The sequence below is a fragment of the Dasypus novemcinctus genome, chromosome 17 (assembly GCF_030445035.2).
Source record: "Dasypus novemcinctus isolate mDasNov1 chromosome 17, mDasNov1.1.hap2, whole genome shotgun sequence".
NCBI classification, from domain to species: domain Eukaryota; kingdom Metazoa; phylum Chordata; class Mammalia; order Cingulata; family Dasypodidae; genus Dasypus; species Dasypus novemcinctus.
The window spans coordinates 96,093,026-96,102,320 of NC_080689.1; the positions used below are offsets into that span (position 1 = coordinate 96,093,026).

General features: G+C 43.6%; 1 pseudogene; it reads left to right on the forward strand.

Annotated features, from left to right (window-relative positions):
* Nucleotides 1-361: 361 nt before the first annotated feature.
* LOC101435997 (ataxin-7-like protein 3 pseudogene) lies at nt 362-7,073 on the forward strand (annotated as a pseudogene).
* Nucleotides 7,074-9,295: the final 2,222 nt, after the last annotated feature.

The window sequence follows — 9,295 nt, forward strand, 5'->3', positions numbered from 1 at the left end:
TCCTTTCTTCTGCTTCCTCAAATCTGTGCTTATATGCCTCCAGTGTATTTTAAATACTGTGGAGAGCGGTGGAGCCTGCGGGAGCTCCACTGAGGTGACAGAGGGAATGGCGGGAAGCGCCTGCTTCTGCCCCGTTGGCGGGGGAATGCCGCCGCCCTGTGGTGAGCTGTCTGCCCTTTGGGAGCTGAGCTGAGGTGACAGAGGGAATGGGGTCGAGGGGCTTTATTCCAGCGCGTGTCAAGCGCAGGGGAATGGGAAACGTGGGCGCTGAGCGCGGGCCGGAAGTCCCCCCGCGCCCTCCCCGCCAAGGCGTGCGCCCCACGCTGAGCGCCCGCGCCCCCCAGGGCTGCGTGGCACGCACATGGAGAACGTGTACGACTTCTACAAGCCGGACCTGGCCTCCGAGTACCCGGTGGTGGACGGCCAGCTCTCCATCCAGTGCTACTTCCGGGCCCTGGACCGCTGCCAATCCTTTCTTCTGCTTCCTCAAATCTGTGCTTATATGCCTCCAGTGTATTTTAAATTTCATTTATTGCACCTTTCATTCCCATAAGTTCTGATATTTTTATATGCCTCCAGTGTATTTTAAATTTCATTTATTGCACCTTTCATTCCCATAAGTTCTGATATTTTTCCACGTATGCTTTCAAATTCTTTTTTGTGCTCATCCAAAGTCTTCTTAATATCCTTAATCTCTTTACCCATCTCATTGTATTTATTAAGGATATTTGTTTGCACATTTAAGATTAGTTGTCTCAACTACTTTATGTCATCTGCAGGCCTAAATTGTTCCTTTAATTTTACCATCTATTCCTCTTCTTGGTATGGATTGTGATTATTTGTTGATGTTTCCATATCTAGCTGTATTTATTCTGGGTGCAGTTTCTCCTTTTAGTTTAGGGATTTCTATTCTTTCCTCCCTTGTTGTTTGTGTAGTAAGAACCAACGATGTAGTTGGTGTTATAAGCTATGGAGGCTGAAGCTGTCAACATTGCCCCAGGAACTGATGAATGTACTAACACCTTTATGCTCTGTCAGCAATAGGGACAGAGCTGTAGCCATATATAATAATCACAGTTGGGCACAAGACTGTTTGTAGCCACCCAGAGATACAGATGAAGTTTCACACCCCTTCCTCCCCTACCTTAGTCAGGGATGGAATTATAGTTTTGGTCAGGAATCTATGCTGTATGGGTCCAAAATGACCACAGTTTCTCAAGTAAACCAATGTAGCACCAGAACCTCTCCCTGCCAGGGGTGGTAATGGACCCCCTGGAATGCCCAACAGTCTAATTTTTGTGGGCCAAATATGCCTGCAGTTGCCCAGAGATGCTTAGGGAATACTGTCCCTTCTGTCCTTAAGAAGATGGGAACAGAACCACAAGTGATCAACAGTTCAATCCTGTATGTTGGAAGTACCCACCTTTGTCCACAGAGGCTGAGGAAACTCCAGCCCTCTCCTATCTTTTTGGGTGGTAGTGGTGGTTCTATGGGTGCTCAACAGTTCAGTCCCTTTAGGCTGAGAATACCTACCATTGCCTGGGGAGGCTGAAGAAATGCTAGCTCCCTTCTTTGTTCTTAAGGCATAGGGCTGGATCCACAGGAACCTGACAGTTCAGTCCCTGTTGGCTGAAAGTACCCACCATTATCCAGAGGCTATGGGGACACCAGAACTCTGCTATACTATTGGGGGTGGGGGTGGATTCATAGGCATCCAATAGTCCAGTCCATGCAGGCTAAAGGTCTTCTGTTGCCTAAAAAGACTGTGGAAAGATCAGTCCCCTTCTTTCCTATTGGTGGGTGAGGGTGCATCCACACTGGGCTGTGTGGACCAAATGCACCTGCAGTTCAGTTACCCAAAGAGTCTGGGAAACACAGTATATCTCTTGTCCTATTGGGGATGAATGTGGAGCCACAGGTGCCCACCAGTCAGGCTTGTGCATGCCAAAACTGTTGCCCTAAGAGTTTGAAGCAACACCAGCTACCTTCCTATCCTGTGGGGGTATAGAGTTAGAGATGGTCGCAAAGGCACTCAACAAATCTTCGTGAGCTAAAAACTCCTGCCATTGGCTGGAGAGTCTGAGGATACACAGCTCCTCTCCTATTCTCTTGGGGTGTGGGGCTGCAGACACAAGTGACTGACTATTCAGTCTGTGCCAGCAGAAAGTGCTTGCAGTTACCAGTTGAGCCTGGTGCAGGTCCCACCAGCTACCTCTCTCCTGGAGGTGGGACTGGAGCCTAGGTTAGGCTTGGTGGAAAGAAGCCCATCCCTAACTTCACTGGATTTCAGTCAGCCAGGATTAAAATGGTGGCTACTGGACTTTCCCACTTGGACACGCTCAGACCCCAGTTATCTCTAAGATTATACTTTAGCCAGCTGAGTCCACTAATTGGTACCTGAGGTCAGTGGACATCTGTCTCTTCCTCCACCATTTATGGGAAATGGAACTTCCAAGTCCAGCCACGAAACAGCTCCTGGGGTGGCTTGCACCATTGGAGTAGGATGGGCACCAGCCTCTGCAGAATGACTTGCACCTTCCCAGAGAGGCGGTGCAGGTACCCCAGCTTCCTTTCTGCCTGAGGTCGGACTGGGATTTAGGCTAAACCTGCAATCCAACCTGGGTGGACAGAAGCTGGTCCTTATAAGCACTATCATTTTCATTCATCACCACCTCCCCACCTGCCCAGGGCAGAGTTAGAATGGTGGCCACTGGCTTCCCTCTGGCCTGGACAGGCTCAAAGTTTAGTTGTTCCCAGGATTCTACTTCAACCTGCCGATTCCACTAATCAGTAGCTACAGTCGGTGCCACAACATGTTTTCCTCCCATTTTTATTGGGGGAAATGGAATGTCCAGACCCAACCATGAAACAGCTCCTGAGGTGGCTTGCACTCCATGGACACAGACCTCTGTGGCGTGGAGTACTCTATTGACAATTACTCTGTGCGGATGGGTAGTCTCCCCCTTCTGCACTGTCAAGGATGTGGCAGGATACTCCTCTGGTCTCCTGGGTCATCTAAAAGGTGCTTTAGATAGGTCTGGGCAACCACCAACTGCCCTGTTTCACGAGCTGACTCCAGGAGCTCCATATTCTGATGCCATCTTGGCTCCACCATGCCTGCTATTCATGCTTAAGCCACAATCTCCTACCCAGACCTGATTTATTTTTGCCTATGAATAAAATATGGCATAATGTATATTTTTCATGTGTTTTTTCTCATCATCTACAATGATAGCAGGGATCTTTGCAACTGACAGAAGAACCACTTAATAAATATTTCTTGAGTGAATGAATGACATGGATTCAATGGTCAAAATACCTCTCAGTACTAAGAGTAAAGAGCAGTTATGTTTGTCAGAGAGAGTGCTGTATTCTCCTCAGGTTTGAAGAGACATTTGGTGACACTAAATTTCATCCACCAATGTATTTATAAAGAAATTTCAGAAATAGTGCTAGAATGACTGGAGCATTTCCACTAGCACATTGAGAATAATGGGTAAATTAATGTTTATCCAAAGTGTAAAGGTTACAGCAGACTTAAGAATCATGAATTCCTTCAGTGCCAATGGATGTTAAGAAAGGAAGTTGACAACTGGTGAAAAAGTTAAGGAGGAAATTTGTCACACATTTCTAGAAGGTTAAAGCTGAACAATTAGAGAATTGCCATGTAAGAATCAAAATAGCTGAAAGAGATGGAGAAAAGGAAAAGGACATTACAAAAGGAGGCAGACATTCAGTTATTCTATTTGAATAACTATAAATAAAAATAGTCTATATTTGAATATAGACTGTTCTAGTTTGCCAGGCTGAAATGGGATGGCTTTCACAAGAGTTATTTTTAACTTAAGATATTACATTTTTGAGACTGAGAAAAACGTCTAAATCAAAGTATCATCAGGCAATTTGTTCCTCCCAAAGAGCATCTACCACTGATGCTAGAATCTTCTTTCACATGGCAAGACACATGGTGGCATCTGCTTCTTTCTTCATTCTTTTCCATTGCTTCAGATTCTTGCTTCCATGGCTGTCTCTTCTTTGTCTGAAACTCATTCTTATAAAATATTCCAGTAAATGGACTGAGATCCATAGTGAGCCAGGCATGAACTGAAATGTCCACTCGAAAGGTCCCACCTTCAATAGTTTGCACCCATAGAATTGATTCACCTTAAGATCATACTTTACAGAGATCCATACTGCTTCACATCATCAAATATGCATATATTCTTTTTTGCATTATATGTCTCTTTTACACAGATGAAACACACAATATTAGGTAATGTAAAAAATAAAATTGTATGCGTGTCATTTCAAAGATATGGGAAAAAGATGAAGTAAACACAGTCCTTCTAACAATATGGAAAACATTTAATTTCTTTCAAGTTTTACAGTTCAACCATTTAATAAGAGAACTATAGAATAGGGTGACAATTGCAGAAAAATGAAGCTCACTGGAAAATTATAAATCCAAACTGAAATCAACATGTATCATTGAATGAGCATTATCCCATATAACATAAATATTCTTCAATGAGTAGAGTATATTAATGTACCCACAATTATTATTTGATGGCAATAAAAAATTAAAATAGTTATCTAAATTTACAAAACGGATGGTAGAGTAGTAAATCAGACCTTGTTACACTGAAAAAAAGGTTTGGATGGCAACAGGGTCCAGTAAAGGAAAGAGTAAGGGAGGAAGATGACCTTCCATGGGAGAAGTTTATGAAGAATCAAGGATTTAGTTTTGGAAAGGACCAAAGTAGGAGGTAGGTGGGGAAGAAGGAAGAAGATAGAAGGAATAAGGAGAGAAAAGGGTAAATTTTTAAACATACAGAGATACAATGAAGAGACAATTATTCCATCAGGGTGTAAAGTTTACAAGACCCTTGCCTAGAGGGTAAGAGGTAGAAATTTATTCACCCTGTCCTTTGATTTGGCCATATGAAAAAAAAGATTTCAATGTTACATCCCCTAAGGTATGTGGTTTCTCAGACAGTTGGAGGATGGAAACAAATTAAGGTCTATTTGAAGATGAAGCAGCTGGCGCTGCAAGACTCACTGTCCTACAGCCCTGGGGAGGAGTTTTCTGTTCGAGGTTGAAGCACTGTGGGAGGAGAGCTCTGACACTGCTGGCACTAATAATCTCCTAAATCTTCAGGCTGGAATCTGTTGATGGTGAGAGTGAAATCTGTCCCAGACCCACTGCCACTGAATCGATCAGGGACCCCAGATGGCCGGGCAGATGCATCATAGATTAGCAGTTTAGGGACCCGTCCAGGTTTCTGCTGGTACCAGGCTAAGTAGTTGCTAACACCCTGGCTGGATTTGCACTTGAGCATGATGGACTCTCCTAGAGATGCAGCCACAGAGCCTGGATACTGGGTCATCACGATGTCCCCAGAGGGACCTGCAGTCAGAAAAGAACATTGATCATATATTGAATCATAACTACATCAAATATATATCTAAATGTAGCTGTTCTTATTTCTCATATATAATCAGATCTGCCTTAGATGAAACAATTCATTCACTCTGCCTGTTAGAACCATTCCCAACTTTATAAAGATAATACACTTCTAAACCTCTTACCTGAGAACCAGAGCACCAGGAGTTAGAGCCGTTGGGAATGTGACATCATCTTGCTCACCTGTCTGATGTACTCAGGCCCCATCTCCAGGGAAACTGCATTAATAGAGCTCTGAGCAGACAACCAAGTCCCTGAGGAGCATATGCAAATTATTAGAGAGTATAAAAGCAAAAGTATCTCTGCAGTGAGTTGTAAAGAAAAATAACAGAAGGAGATAAAAGTATCATGACTAGGGTAAATGCAACCACACACCTACAAAAGACAAGAAGTGTGTCCATATCTCAGACGAGGCCCTGGACCCATGGGAGTCGTGAGAAAGCAAAGAAGGACCCGTGGGTCTGGAGCAGCCACCACCATCTGTGAGAGGAGGAGGCCCTGAAAGTACCAGATCCAAGGCACCCCCTGAGTGTGCCTTGCTGCCACCCACTGTGCTGTGAGCAGTCAGTTAGAGTGCCATCTGCTCAAGGCTACACATGAAGATGGAGGCCTTTGTCTGGCCTGGATAACAGCAAACAGAGCCCATGCTCTGGAGACACATGTGGACCTGGTTGAGGATTCTTGTTTGGGTTCTGCTTTGAGGCTTTTGAAGTAGTGTGGCTACTACTTCCTGGACTCATTGGACCATGAGGCAGGAGGAATTTGAGATTATGGAACAGACAGGGATATTCATCTTTGAAAAGGTTCTCAACCAATGCAAGTGAAAGTAGTGTGTTTACCCAATTGCAGCCACAGCATTGCTGCCTCCTGCTCTGCTCCCCATCTGGAGAAGTGCCTGGAAATGTGTGGAACAGCAGCCGCAGCCTCCAGGTTGCCAAAAGCAACAGTATGAACAAGTCTGAAAGTGACCAAGTGGACGATGATGACATCAATGACAACGACTGCTCCTGTAGATCGAGAAGAAATCCAAGAAGAGAAACTTGTTACGAATGGCAATTCCACTTGAAGATCCAAGTCTTAAAAACACAAAAACTGGGAGTTTAGCAATTCAGATCCTTTTAAGCATAACAACTCCACTGGAATGAACTATGGGACCCTGGAGCCAGAGTAGCTGTGTAGCCTGCTCACCACGCAATGTGAGCTGATTTCAGAGCACACCAAGAAGATGAGCACAAGATGAGCTGCAATGCCTTCTGTACACAGATGGGCAGTGGTGAGTGTACGGATTTCTTTCCTGGGCCCTCAGCTGTCCTTCCGGAGGTCAGAGCTCCCTGGACAATGACAGCTCTGACATGACTGACAGCCAGGCCCTATCAGCTGGCCACAGTGCGACAGCTCCTCTGAGCTCTCATCCTCTGATTTGGGCCCCTCCAAGACCAGTGAGAATCAGGGAAGGGGTCTAATATCAACAGCTGGGAGTCACGGAATTCCAAGAAAAAGAAATCCTATTTGAGCCTCATACGGACAACCTCCAGCCTGGGCTCAGCAAGGAAAAAAGCCAAAGCCATCACCACCCGCAATGCCCAGAGTTGATGATGACATCAACTGACTTGGAGCAAGGTCTAGCCTTTGGCTGAGCAGAGCCCTCTCTCCCAGCAACACCCAGGGTGTTGTAGAATTTGAGAGAAGTTCAATTATTTGAGTATAGAGAGGCCAGGACTCAGGAATGATTTTGAGAAGGAAAAATGGTTTATTGACGGCCGGCCGGACTCGGGAGCTTTCTGTTTGAATCCCGAGCCCAGAACAAGATTTTCAAATGTCTTTTATACAGAGAGGAAAGGCCAAATGGTCCCTTTGTTTCAGTTCTCAATAGGCTTCAATTAGCATATGTATCTTCCACATCTTAGGTAAGCTTTTAGCATGGACTCCAGATATTCTAGATAAGCTTTTAGCATATTTGGTTTTTGCATTTCCCCTAAATACTTAAAGTTTATAGCCCTTGCATTGTTAAACTGTTTCCTGGGACTGGAGCCTGTTACCATTGTCCCTAAGGGCAGGACTGCAGCCTCTTACCGTTCCACACCCACAGCCTTCAGCTTAGGTTATCTCTGAAGAGACAGAGCCTTCCACCCATAGCCCACATCATCCCCCCTTTTGCCAAAGTTTAACTTGCTAAGCTTTGGCATAATTTTTGGAGCTATGAGGTGGATGGCTGTTTGTTGTTTTGATTGATTATTTATCAGTCTTTAGTACAGCATCCAGGACTGTTTTTAGAAGTTTAGAGCTTTTCATTCTGGACAGCAGAATCTTGACAGGGGCCTCCTGCAGTTATTCTGCTGCCACTGGCACTCACGTGGATTTCCAGTCAGGTTCCAGATCCATCTATTACTTTTATTTTACTCTTAAAGAGTTTACACCTTTAATTTAAAAGGGGTGCTGAAGGGAGACGATCTCTTTTCTGTAACTGCTTCCTGCTGGCCATGGGCTGTAGTCATTGCCTAATAAGATGTAAAACTCTTATTAATTTATTTTAACTGGAGGAAGATGGATCTGGCATTCTGTACGAAGTTGGATGAAGTTTTCATATGATTAATAAGATGTTCACTCTGAAAGAAACAAACTTAATTAAAAATTTGGAATACCTGTTTTTAAAAGAGGTAGACAAGGTTAGGTGTCTATAAAGATGGCACTCCTTCTTAAAAGCTGGTGGAAACAGCTTATATATTCTTTTTTTTTTTAAGTTATTTATCTTTAGAGAAAAATTGCAACAGACACTTAGCTTTGTCTGAAGACACATTCCAAGCTGTTCAATGATTGGCACTCATTCACTCTGTCAGATGCTCCTAGTCAACTGGCACTCCTTGGGCAACTGGCTTCACTCAGGATTAGAACACTAAGTTGGAAATTCTCTTGGTTTTCACCTGTGGAGTGATTAGAACTACAGAATAAAGGTTTTTTTTTTTTACACCTTGGTTTTAATCGTACAATTTCTAACAATTTTGACTTGTTCAATAGGTGACTCACCATCAGCAAGCAAGCCTCACCTTTGCTACACAGCAGGGTACAGTAGAATATAGAAGTTGACTGAGACTGGCTGAGACTGCCACCTTATTCTACAGACATGTTATTAACTGTTTAGAAAATGATTTTACCAGGAGTTTAACATGTCTAATATACTTCTGCACTTGATCCAAAATAGAAAAGATAACATTACAATTATTAGGCATATATTTAGTACAGGATAAAAGTACAGCACTTAATATTAACTAATGTATTACTTAATGCATAAGGATTCAGAGTTGCAATTATTAGTTTTGAGTTTCAGGTTTGTAATACCTTACATGTTATCTCTCCATGAGAGCAGGCCATAATGCCAATTGTGTTTAAGTTTCACTTACAGTATCCTGGTATCATGGCTCCACTTAGCATGTTCTTCAACGCAGTGAGCAAGTTGCAGCATCCTTCATCTTAGAGAGATTTTCCAGTATTCTACTAGCCTGGTGCATAGTGCTCTCTGGCACTATGGAATAGTGCCAGTCTGGAGGCGATATCCATTGTACACTTGGCTGTACTGAGTCATTATTGGCTGCTGCAGGAGCTTGAAACTGCAATATAGTTTCCATCGACTTCAGGAGCAGAACCAGAGACTGATATAGCACATATTTTAATTGAGGGGTCAGTGACCAGCCTAGCCAATAACTCACATGGAGAGGCCACCTGTAATGTATTCAAGGCCTGGTTTGAATGCACAAGAGTTTGACAATGTTAAAGTTTATTCCTTGTTTTTATATATATTTTAAACAACTTAACAAAACACATATATCAAATGAC